Here is a 12,495-nt window from a genome sequence, read left to right as displayed (position 1 = left end):
ATTGTCTTGGCTTGGGTTACCCAATAGCCTTTACTTAGTCTTTTCCTCTGAAGGTCTTAGGGCCTTTCTCCAAATCAAGAGAGTCCTTATTCTTATTCTGGGAATATGACACTTGAGCAATATTTTCACTAGAATCACAAGATCCCAAGGCTAGAAAGGTTCTTGAGGGTCATTTAATTTGCCCTCACCCCCACCCCAAAGCTGAGACCCCCTCAGGAACACTCCTTCTCATCACTTGGCTCTCTGGCTTCAGGGTGTCCCTAGATGAGCTCTGGTCAATCAGGGACAGATGGCAGGTGCTGGAGCTAGAGAACTCAGAGTCATCCTTGATCTTCACTAGGTTTCCATGTTTATTCCAAAGAGTCTGTGCTATAGTCATAGCTTTCTGACTAGTTGATTCTCTGTCTCGGTTGCCAACTCCTTCCCTTACCCCAGACTGTTAAATTCATTTTTCAGGATTCTTTTCCCCTCTCAACCTACTCATTTTTCCATATTGTTTTCAATATCTCCAGTTCATTCATTTGCAGTTCTAACAAACCTCTATTTCTTGCAACCAACTTAAAATATCAAACTCCTTAATTAATTAATTAAACAAGTATTGATTGGATGCCTACCACATTTTCCAGCCCACAAATTTCTCTTTCCCTTTATAGTACCAGGAGCCCCCCAAGACTCTTACAGCAGCTTCACTGCTGGCCCCACCTCCAGCCTCTTTCCTTTTCCCAAACCCCAGTCCCATCACAACAATCACTGGGATCAGATCATTCCCCTTTTCCAAAGCCCATAATGGCTTATCTTTACTCAGATTGAACTTTGGAACCACAGGCTTTCAGGGTCTGCGTTAGTGGTTCCTGGCCCACCTTCCCTACCCTATTGTCCTCAAGGTCAGTGCTCTCTGTAGGCTCCCATGACATCATCATGTTACATTAAAGTATTTTAGGGTAGCATGCATCCCTCCCCTTTCAGGCACCATTTTGTTTCCTTTTCTTTTCTTCCTCTTCTTTTTTTTTTTCTTTTAATTTATTTTTATTTTTATTTTTGGCTGTGTTGGGTCTTCATTGCTGTGTGTGGGCTTCTCTCTAGTTGTGGCGAGCAGGGGCTACTCTTTGTTGCAGTGCACACGCTTCTCATTGCAGTGGCTTCTCTTGTTGCAGAGCACGGGCTCTAGGCACGCGGGCTTCAGTAGTTGTGGCACGTGGGCTCCAGAGTGCAGGCTCAGTAGTTGTGGTGCACAGGCTTAGTTGCTTTGCGGCATGTGGGATCTTCCTGGACCAGGGTTCGAACCTGTGTGCCCTGCATTGGCAGGCGGATTCTCAACCACTGCGCCACCAGGGAAGCTCTGCTTCCTCTTCTTTTGCTCTCTTTTTCTTTCTATCCCATTTTCCTTCCCTCCCTCCTATGACCCCCATGGGTGGCTCAATTCAGAAAACATAATATCATCTTGCTCAACCACTTCCCAAGTCTTGTCACTGAGGTGTCCTCCCTGGCATCTTATGTTTGAGGCATGCCCTTGCTATCTGAATCAGTGTGAGGAGACCAAACACATTCTAAAAAGAGATTTGACAGAAGCAAAGGAAAGGACAAAACAAATAGAAATCCAGTAAACGGAGAATGACAGGAAAATGATTTGGCAATTTCTTATAAAGTCAAACAGATACTTACCATATGACCTAGAAATCCCACTCCTAGGTATTTACCCAAGAAAAATAAAAACTTATGTTCACAAAAAACCCTATCTGAAAATGTTTATAGTGGCTTTATTCATAATCTCTCCAAACTGGAAACAACCCAAATATCCTTCAACTGGTGAACAGATAACTTCAGTATAACCATATAATGGAATACTACTCAGAAATAAAAAGGAATAAACAACTAAAACAGGAAATATGATGCCAGAAACTGGGGATCAAAGGAAAGGTCGACTACAAAGAGGAATGAGGGAATTTCTGAGGATGGCAGAATTCTTCTGTACCCTGATTGTACCGGTTGTTACATGGTTGTATTGATTTGCCAGAACTCATAGAACAGTACACTATAAAGGGTGAATTTTACTATATGTAAATTATACCTCAGTAAATCTGACTTTAAAACAGATAAACCAGGCTTTCCTGGTGGCGCAGTGGTTGAGAATCTGCCTGCCAATGCAGGGGACATGGGTTCGAGCCCTGGTCTGGGAAGATCCCACATGCCGCGGAGCAGCTGGGCCCATGAGCCACAATTGCTGAGCCTGCGCGTCTGGAGCCTGTGCTCCGCAACAAGAGAGGCCGCGATAGTGAGAGGCCCGCGCACCGCGATGAAGAGTGGCCCCCACTTGCCGCAAATAGAGAAAGCCCTCGCACAGAAACGAAGACCCAGCACAGCCATAAATAAATAAATTAATTAATTAATTAAATTTAAAAAAAAACATACTGAAAAAAAAGCACACAATTAAAAAAAAAAAAAACAGATAAACCTCTAGCAACAGAAGAATAAAAAAGAAAACATACGGGCAAATAATAACGAAAATAAAAGAGGGGGTTTAATATTTGACATAAAGAAAATCTAAAAACTGTAATTAAACATAACTTTATACTTAAAAAGTAAAAAGCTACCTGAAATTCCATGACTTTCTAGGTAAATATAAATGTACAAATTCAGTCAAGAAGAGATATAAAACACGAGGAGGACAATAATCATAGAGGAAATTGAAATGGTAGGCAAAGTTATATCACGCCCAAAACCATCAGTTCCAAATAATCTACAGATTAGTTCTACCTTCAAAACATAAAAAATGTCTATGTTATTTGTATTAGTACACAGGAAATATGGAAAAATTATAACTCATTCTGCTAGATTGGCAGTTCTCAAAGTATGGTCTAGGGATCCCTGAAGCCCTTTCTGGGAGCCCATAAGGCAAAACTATTTTGATAACGATACTAAGATGTTTTTGCTTTTTCACTCTCATTCTCTCATACACGTGTACAGTGAAGTTTTCTAGAGACTGATGGAATGCCATGTGATGATGTCATTGCTCTGGCAATTAAGAAAACATATGCTTGGGCTTCCCCGGTGGCACAGTGTTTGAGAATCTGCCTGCTAATGCAGGGGACACGGGTTTGAGCCCTGGTCTGGGAAGATCCCACATGCCGCGGAGCAACTGGGCCCGTGAGCCACAACTACTGAGCCTGCGCGTCTGGAGCCTGTGCTCCGCAACAAGAGAGGCCGCGATAGTGAGAGGCCCGCGCACCGCGATGAAGAGTGGCCCCCACTTGCCACAACTAGAGAAAGCCCTCGCACAGAAACGAAGACCCAACACAGACAAAAATAAATAAATAAATAAATAAAAATTAAAGAAAACGTATGCTTGCTTGTACATTCTTGTGTTTTAAATTTTTCTCCATTTAAATTCTAATAGTGACAGGAAACTCACATAAACAAAAGTTCTTTGAGGATCATCAATTATTTTAAGAGTACAAATGGGTCCTGAGACCAGAAAGTTTGGGAACCACTGTACTAAACTAATATTACTCCAGCAGGAAAAACAGACGAAGGAGAAAACTACCAGTTTACTTAAGAACATCAATGCAAATATCTTAAACTTAATTGTTCTTAAAAGAAGACAAAAATAAATGAAGAATACATCATGTTCTTGGATGAGACTCAAATTAAACTATAAATTTAATGAAATTCCAATCAAAATACTTACAGGATATTTTATGGAACTGGGCAAATTTATTCTAAAGTTCACCTGGGAGAGGAAATGTACAAAAGCAGTCAAGAAAATTATGAGAAAGGAAAACAATGTGACAAAGAAAAAATGGTAGTATATGTAGTTTTGGGTCCCATAAGGTATAAAAACATTCTATAATGCTACAATAATCGAAACAGTGTGGTGTTGGTACAAAAATGGATCCAAAAAGTCTAGGGAGCAGGATAGAATCCAGAAGCAGACCCATGTACAACCTGACATTTCAAATCAATTGGAAAAATGTAGACTAATTAATTGTGTCAAGACAATTAAAATTTCTTAGGAAAAAACTAAAGTCAAAATCCTAATTCACACTATTGGCGAAAATTAATTTTAATTGTATTAAGGATCTAACTTGGACAATATACCTATGAAAGTATTGAGAGGAAAAAGATTATATGTATAAAATCTTCTGGGAGAGAAACACAAACCCCAGAAGCCATAATAGAAAAGGCTGATGAATTTTACTACATATGAAAACCTTTTGTATTATGTAAGACAGTGTAAATAAAGACAAACAATGGACTAAAATATATATGTATATATTTGTAACATATGTAACAGAGAAAGAATATCAGAATGAAATGATGCAAGCCTTCAAATCAATAAGAAAAAGATAACAATCTAATAGAGAAACAGGCAAATAACATAGAAAGGCAATTCACAGAAGATATACAAATGATCAATAAATATATTAAAGCGTGCTCAAATTCACTAGTAACCACAGAAATGCAAATCTATAAAATATAAGTATAGCTTTTTAATTCATTAGAGTTGCAAAAATTGAAGGAATGATAATATCCAGTATTGATGAGATGTGGGGAAATGAGCATTCTCATTCACTGTTGGATGGCAGTCTTTTTGGAGGGTAACTGAGCACACTCTAACAAAAATATAAATTCTCACATCTTTTAACCCAGCACTTCTACTACTAGAAACTTACTTGCAGAAATAATTGCATATTTCTGCAAAAAGTTTGCTGTAGCAGTGCTTGTAATAGTAAAAAACTGGAAGCAACTGAAAAGCTTCCAACAGGAAAATAACTAAATAAGCCATGGTAGTTACAAAATACGGAAAAGCATTTGGGGGTTAAAAGAACAAGATAATTCTATTATGTATTGACATGGAGAAAAAAATTTTTTTTAACATCGTTATTGAAGTATGATTGCTTTACAATGGTGTGTTAGTTTCTGCTGTATAACAAAGTGAATCAGCTATACATATACATACATCCCCATATCTCCTCCCTCTTGCTCCTCCCTCCCACACTCCTTATCCCACCCCTCTAGGTGGTCACAAAGCACGGAGCTGATCTCCCTGTGCTATGCAGCTGCTTTCCACTAGCTATCTATTTTACATTTGGTAGTGTATATATGTCCATGCCACTCTCTCACTTCATCCCAGCTTACCCTTCCCCCTCCCCATGTCCTCAAGTCCATTCTCTGTGTCTGCATCTTTATTCCTGTCCTGCCCCTAGGCTCTTCAGAACCTTTTTTTTTTTTTTTAGATTCCATATATATGTGTTAGCATATGGTATTTGTTTTTCTCTTTCTGACTTACTTCACTCTGTATGATGGTCTCTAGGTCCATCCACCTTGCTACAAATAACTCAATTTTGTTTCTTTTTATGGCTGAGTAATATTCCATTGGATATATGTGCCACATCTTTATCCATTCATCTGTCGATGGACACTTAGGTTGCTTCCATGTCCTGGCTATTGTAAGTAGAGCTGCAATGAACACTGTGGTACATGTCTCTTTTTGAATTATGGTTTTCTCAGGGTATATGCCCAGTAGTGGGATTGCTGGGTCATATGGTAGTTCTATTTTTAGTTTTTTAAGGAACCTCCATACTGTTCTCCATAGTGGCTGTTATCAATTTACATTCCCACCAACAGTGCAAGAGGGTTCCCTTTTCTCCACACCCTCTCCAGCATTTATTGTTTGTAGATTTTTTGATGATGCCATTCTGACTGGTGTGAGATGATACCTCATTGTGGTTTTGATTTGCATTTCTCTAATGATTAGCGATGTTGAGCATCCTTTCTTGTGTTTGTTGGCAATCTGTATATCTTCTTTGGAGAAATGTCTGCTTAGGTCTTCCACCCATTTCTGGATTGGGTTGTTTGTTTTTTTGATATTGAGCTGCATGAGCTGTTTGTATATTTTGGAGATTAATCCTTTGTCAGTTGCTTCATTTACAAATATTTTCTCCCATTCTGAGGGTTGTCTTTTCGTCTTGCTTATGGTTTCCTTTGCTGTGGAAAAGCTTTTAAGTTTAATTAGGTCCCATTTGTTTATTTTTGTTTTTATTTCGACATGGAAAAATTTTAAAGATATATCATTAAGTGAAAAAAGCAAGAGGTATGTTTATGGTATGATTCCATTTGTGTAAAAAACTATATTTTTATCTACCATAAAATATATAAATGCACACATGTATAAAGAAGAAAAAGTCTGGAAGGGTACATACTAATCTGTAGACAGTACTTACCTTTATGGAGGGGAGTCTATTAAAGAAGTAGAGTAAAAGAGACTTTTACTTTGTAATTAGTGTTCTGTAATTTATTATAGCAAGTATTTCTGTTTTACCTGTAAATTTTCAAAATCGATCAAAAGAAGAAGGAAAAAAAAACCTCCTGCAATATCTACAGTAAGAGGTGATGCAGGCTTAAGCAAGAGCATTGGTTTTGAAAGGTGGAAGAGATATCTCTTCCAGGCTCTTTTTAACACACTTTGTGCATTTCCATTATGTGGATCATCTGAAGGCTGCAGCTATGTATGTATCTGCCTCTGAAAACACAGAAACTGGTAAATATTCATCTCTGTGTCTTTCGTGCCTGGCAATGTGTTTGGCATTCAGCAGATGTTGAGTAAGTATATGTTGAATGAATCATAAAGATAGTAAAAAGGTAGAACATACAGTTTTTGGTAACTAATTAGATGCGAGGGGTGAAGGAGAGGGTTGGAGTGGATAATGATATCATTACCAAATAAAGAAAACAGGAAGTTTGGGGGAAATTATGACAATAGCTAACATTTAATGATTACTATGTGCAGGTACTATGTTAAATGCTTTGTATCCATTATCTCATTGAATCCGAAGAAAAACCTTATATTTCCCTCACACGAGGAAAGAAGAGCTAAGAGACTTTCCCAAGGTCACTTAGCCATAAGTACAGCCAATATCCCAGACTCTGTGCTCTTAATCCCGAGGTTATACTGCTTCTCCAAAGAGGGAAAGTTAATAAAATCAGTTTTGATATGTTGTGATTGAGGTGCTCATGGGCTATTCACTGAGGTTAACCAGTCCAGTGGAGAGTTGGATATCTCAAGTCTGCAGCTTGTTAGAGACGTCAGGGCTAGAGGTATGGATTAGAAGTTGTCTACGAGAGTGGCATCTAGAAGGTCAACATTCAACAATCATTCAACAAATATTTATTGAGCTCCCACATAAGCTCCAGGCACATGTTACATCAAACACTCACTTCAAACCCATTTGATTCACAGAATGCTTATCATGTGAAAGTACTGGGATCTTGTATTTTTAATAGTTGGTCATTTCTTTTTTTCATGTCTAATGATCCCCATTACACTGTAAGTATCTTAAACTACTAAATTTCTTTGTATTCCCCCTTGTTACAGGGCTCTAAACATGTTTGTTGATTGAATGCTTGAGAAAACATTAAGAAATGAGCAGCCATTCACAAAGACTAGCCTAAGTCTCAGGAAACCAAGTGCAGAGAGTGTCTGCATCTCTGTTACCAGCTAAAATTCTGTAAAAGCAGTCAAGTCTCGAACCAAATATAAGATTTTTCATCAATGTCATCAAGGTTAATTGTAGGCATCAGAAAATTGTAACTTGAAGCAGCAGGCTGGCTGCCAGAAGACCCATACCAGGTGGTATTTCCCTTGGCAAATTGATCAAAGTCCAGAGTCTGGCCCTCAGTCTTACTCGTCTAGACACTCAATCCTGTCAGAGTTGAGAGAACCCAGGGAGCTTTATGCATGTTCACTAAGTCATAAAAAACTGAAGTATAAAACTAGAGTGTCAGTTATTAATATATGACCAGATATTTGCCTCCATCATCATCTTCCTGTAGCCAATTGATGTGCAAAGCCAGATTCCTAGGAGACCATGTGGTAAGCCCAGAATCAGCACACAGGGAGTTAGTTAGTCACAGGATTAGGAGGTTTAACAACACCAGTCTCTGAGCCTGATGCAAAGGCAGCATGAAACAGGAACAAAGCACATACTTTGAAACCAGAGAAACCTGGACACACACAGTGCCCCTTACTTCCTAGCAGAGTGGCTGTGGGCAAGTCATTCAATCTCTGCAACCTCTAGTTCTTTAAAGGTGAATGACGATACCTACTTCATAGGCTTATTGTGAGGATTCAACGAGATGATGCATAAAATGCTAGACCAGCTCCTTTCATGTGATCGGCGCTCAGTAAATGGTAGCTACATATCCGTCTCCATATGTTAGGGGTTAAGGGTTCAAGTCAGCCTTGCAGAATATCCTTTGCTCTGAATAAAACAGGGCAAGAAAGGACGGGGGCAAAAGACCAGTACGAACAATGCTGCAGTAATCCAGAACACAGATGTTAGTGGCTTAAAACAGGGATGCAGCCTCGGAGAGGTGGGGAGCTGGGAGAGATATATATATACAGATCTGAAAGATATTTAGGAGGCAGGCACTATGCTGAGTGTTTTACATAATTATTTATAGTCCTGACAGCAACTTATAAAGTAGCCCATTTTTCAGATAAAAGTCAGAGATATTAAGCAACTAGCTGAGGATCACACGGCAGTGACTGAACTGCAATATGAATTATAGTTGGTGTGATTCCAAAATCTCTCTTCTTCCTACAAATATACCTCTGTACATATCTTGGTTCTTAACCAAGATGTCAATTGTGAGGAGTATAGTAATTTCTTACCACTAACAAAGTACTGAAGTTTAGAGAAATGATTGAGTTTTTAGAAAATATAACTTGGAACAGATCAAGGTTATCACTATAACAAATAATGTCACTACTGCTCACTTCCATTATGATATGCTTTCTTGGGGGCGGGAGAGAAAGAGGTGGAAGCAGAGCTCGTGGATCAGATATTGTACATCATTCATCGTAGGTTTGTCTATGACAGAGTACCATGCATGTGAACTTCATCCATTGTTTCATCTTGGAAACAGTTTCAGAATGGTTACTCCGAGGAACAGGCACTCTTGTTGAGCAAAGAAAGTCTTAGCTGGGCCATGTACAAGCTTTCACTGTGACAGTGACAAGCTCTTCAGACAGCAGACATAGGTGCTAACCAACGGATAATCTCCTGACACTGTGTTCCTTAGATTTTCATCTTTCCAGTCACACGCAAATTATAATCCACTGCAGAAACTTAACTGTTTTAGATGGAGGACAATATCATCTAACAAATTTGAACTCCTTTTCCATATGAACCAACAAGTTAAGTTTTTCCTACCTTTACAGCTTAATATTTTAACCAAGGTGCTGCCGCCATTTCTTCTACCTTCAGTCTCTGCGCCTTTCGCAGAGCTCCCAACAGCACTATGTTGGGACAGAGCATCCGGAGAGGTTCACAACCTCTATGGTCTGTAAGAGCCACTATGAGGATGGTCCAGGGAATAATTTACCATTTTCAGTGGAAAACAAGTGGTGGTTATTAGCTATGATGACTTTGTACTTTGGGTCTGGATTTGCTGCACCTTTCTTTATAGTAAGACAACAACTGCTTAAAAAATAATCCATGAGGGGCTTCCCTGGTGGTCCAGTGGCTAAGACTCCACGTTCCCAATGCAGGGGACCCGGGTCCGATCCCTGGTCTGGGAACTAGATCCCACGTCCCACAACTAAGATCTTGCATGCCGCAACTAAAAGATCCTGCGTGCCACAACTAAAAAAAAGATCCCGCATGCCGCAACAAAGATCCCGCATGCCGCAACTAAGACCCAATGCAGCCAAATAAATATAAAAAAATAATAATAATCCATGAGACAGATATGAAGAGGAGCATTTTAAGAGGTGCAATCTCTTTGAAAAAAGGATTGAACTCAACATCCTAGATATGTTTGTAAATAAACTTATGGCATAAATTCTTAAAAAAATTTTAACCCAAGCATAACATTTTACATTTCTTTTAATAAAATTTTGCTTTGAATTAGTTTGAGCCTAAAATTTCATCCTCATGAGATGGATGTAAATCAGTTTTGTTTCTCTGCAAATTTAATACTCATGACTTCTATATTCCTATTCCAAATATTGTTTTAGAGCAATGGTTGTTTTCAGAAGTTTTTATAAGTTATTCATTCATTAGACAAATGTCACTGCATGCCACCCAAGTACCAGGCCCCTCAAGGAATTCACAATCTAATAAGGAAAACAGATAGACAAGTACTCCTAATGATAGTTATAACATTAATAACAATTTGTGCTATTTACCACCACCTGCTCTGTACCAGACACTGTGCTAGGCCTTAGGAATGAAAAGAGGAATAAGAAATTTCCCTACATTCAGGGGCTTCCCATGCCTTCAGAGGGTTTATGTACAGTCTGATGGGGGAGGCAGGTATATGGACCAATACATGAAATAGAGTAAACAAATGCCCTGCTAGAAATAACAATAGTGTGCTTAGTAGAAGGACAAGAGATGGAGAGGTTAATGAGAGATGAGAAGGCAAGCTGGAAAGGTTTCTTAGAGGCAGTGACCTTTGAACTGAGTTTTAAAAAGATGAGTGTTTTCCAAATTAAGAGCAAAAGGAAGAAAAAGGATAACTAGCAAAGACAGGTGTAAAACAATTTTATGTGTTCAGGGAACTGCAAGCAGTTTGGTAGAGATGGAGGTTACAGTAAAAAAGGAGGGAGGAGGAGTTGGGAGGATCCAGTAAGAGCTGAGGCTTGTTGGGCAGAGGGCAGATGATGGAGGGCCTTCCACGCTGTGCTGTCTGTGAGGCCATGGGGGTCACCAAAGTGTTCCAGGCATGGGAGTTACAAGAACAGGGCTTGTCTTAGAAACAGAACTCTGGTAGCTATGAAGAGGATGGAGTTGAGAGATAAGGAGAGCAGTTAGAAAATACAGAATATATGTGTAGGATGGGAATTCCCTGGTGGTCCAGTGGTTAGGATTCTAGGCTTCCACTGCCGTGGCCTGGGTTCAATCCCTGGCAGGGGAGCTGAGATCCCACAAGCCACGTGGCACAGCCAACAACAACAAAAAAGAGTATATTTGTAGGAGATACTCATAGGGAGATTAGGTTGACTAGAAGGAGAAATACTATGTCTACATGAAGAAATCAGGTTAGAGACAACCCAATAGAAAAATCAGCAGAACTCTGAAAAGGCACTTCACAAAAAAAGAAAAATCAATGGCTAATAAACACATGAAAACGTACTCTACCCAGTAACCAGGGAAATTTAAGTAAGAACCACACTGAGAAATTGTTATATATCCACAAGGCTGGCAAAAATGAAAAGGTCTCACAATACCAAATATTGGTAAGAATGTGGAACAACAAAAATTCTACATGCTGGTAGTAGAACAAACTGGCAGAACCTCTTTGGAAACAGTTTGATGTTAGCTAGTAAAGTTGAAGAAGCACTTATCTCAGGACCCAGCAATTCTAGTTCCAGATCTCTACCCTAATGAAACTTGTGTCCTGTACACCAGGACACTTATAAAAAATGTTTATGGTAGCATTTTCCATAAGAAAAAAAATTGGAAATAACCTAAATATGAATCATCATTGGAATGAATACATGAATCAGGGTGTATTCATACAATGGACTATAATACAGCAATAAAAATGAATGAACTCCAAGTACACGCAATAATATGGATGAATCCTAAACTCTTAATGATGAACAAAAGAAACAAGACCCAAACAGTACAAAAACATGATTTTACCCATATAAAGATCCAAAAATGCTAAATTAAACTATATTGTTTAGGGATACAGACATAGGTAATAAAATTATAAAGAAAAGCTGGAAAGTAATCATCATAAAAGTCAAGGGAGTGATTATCCAAGTAAGGGAGAGATGGGTTGTGACCAGGGAGAAGTATACAAAGGATTAGTAGGATGCTGGAAATGTCCTGTTTCTTGGGCTGGCTGTGGTTTCATGAGGGTTCAATTATTTGCTTAACTGTACACATATAGTTTGTGCACCTTTCTCTAGGTATGCTATATTTCACAATATAAAAGAGAAAATTAATGTACTTAGGGAAAAAACAAAAAGTACATTAACAACTATGTACTGCTAGATGTGTTTATAAGTGAAAAGCTGTTTTGTTGAAAATTAAAAAGAAATCAGAAAAGGTTTCACATAGGAGATATATACATGTGAATTGAAACATAAAGGATCCCCTGCTTTCCAACCTGGGTCCCACAAAAAAAGGTGGCAAGAAGAAGGACTGTTCTGAAATCAATGAGGTAGTGACCAGAAAATACACCATCAACATTTACATGAACATCCATGGAGTAGAGTTCAAGAAGTATGCCCCTCGGTCACTCAAAGAGATCTGGAAATTTGCCATGAAAAAAATGGGAACTCCAGCTGAGTGCATTGACACCAGGCTCAACAAAGCTGTCTGGGCCAAAGGAATAAGGAATGCCCCATACTATGTCCGTCCAGGTGTGGTTGTCCAGAAAACGTACTGAGGATGAAGGTCCACGAAACAAGCTCTATACGCTGTATACCTATGTACCTGTCACTGCTTTCAAAAATCTGGATGAGAACTTACAGCTGAT

The 12,495-nt window shown here is 38.9% G+C and overlaps 1 protein-coding gene and 1 pseudogene across 2 annotated transcripts in view; one reads left to right on the top strand and one right to left on the bottom strand.

The window, feature by feature from the left end:
• RNF220 (ring finger protein 220) overlaps positions 1–12,495 on the bottom strand; it is a 216,601-nt gene that overhangs the window by 176,173 nt on the left and 27,933 nt on the right. The window lies entirely within an intron of this gene.
• Positions 9,301–9,497, top strand: LOC132349447 (cytochrome c oxidase subunit 7C, mitochondrial-like; annotated as a pseudogene).

This window comes from Balaenoptera ricei, chromosome 1 (assembly GCF_028023285.1).
Source record: "Balaenoptera ricei isolate mBalRic1 chromosome 1, mBalRic1.hap2, whole genome shotgun sequence".
In the NCBI taxonomy this organism is placed as follows: Eukaryota; Metazoa; Chordata; class Mammalia; order Artiodactyla; family Balaenopteridae; genus Balaenoptera; species Balaenoptera ricei.
Note: the sequence above shows the minus strand (reverse complement) of the source record. Positions and strands in the feature narration are given on the sequence as shown.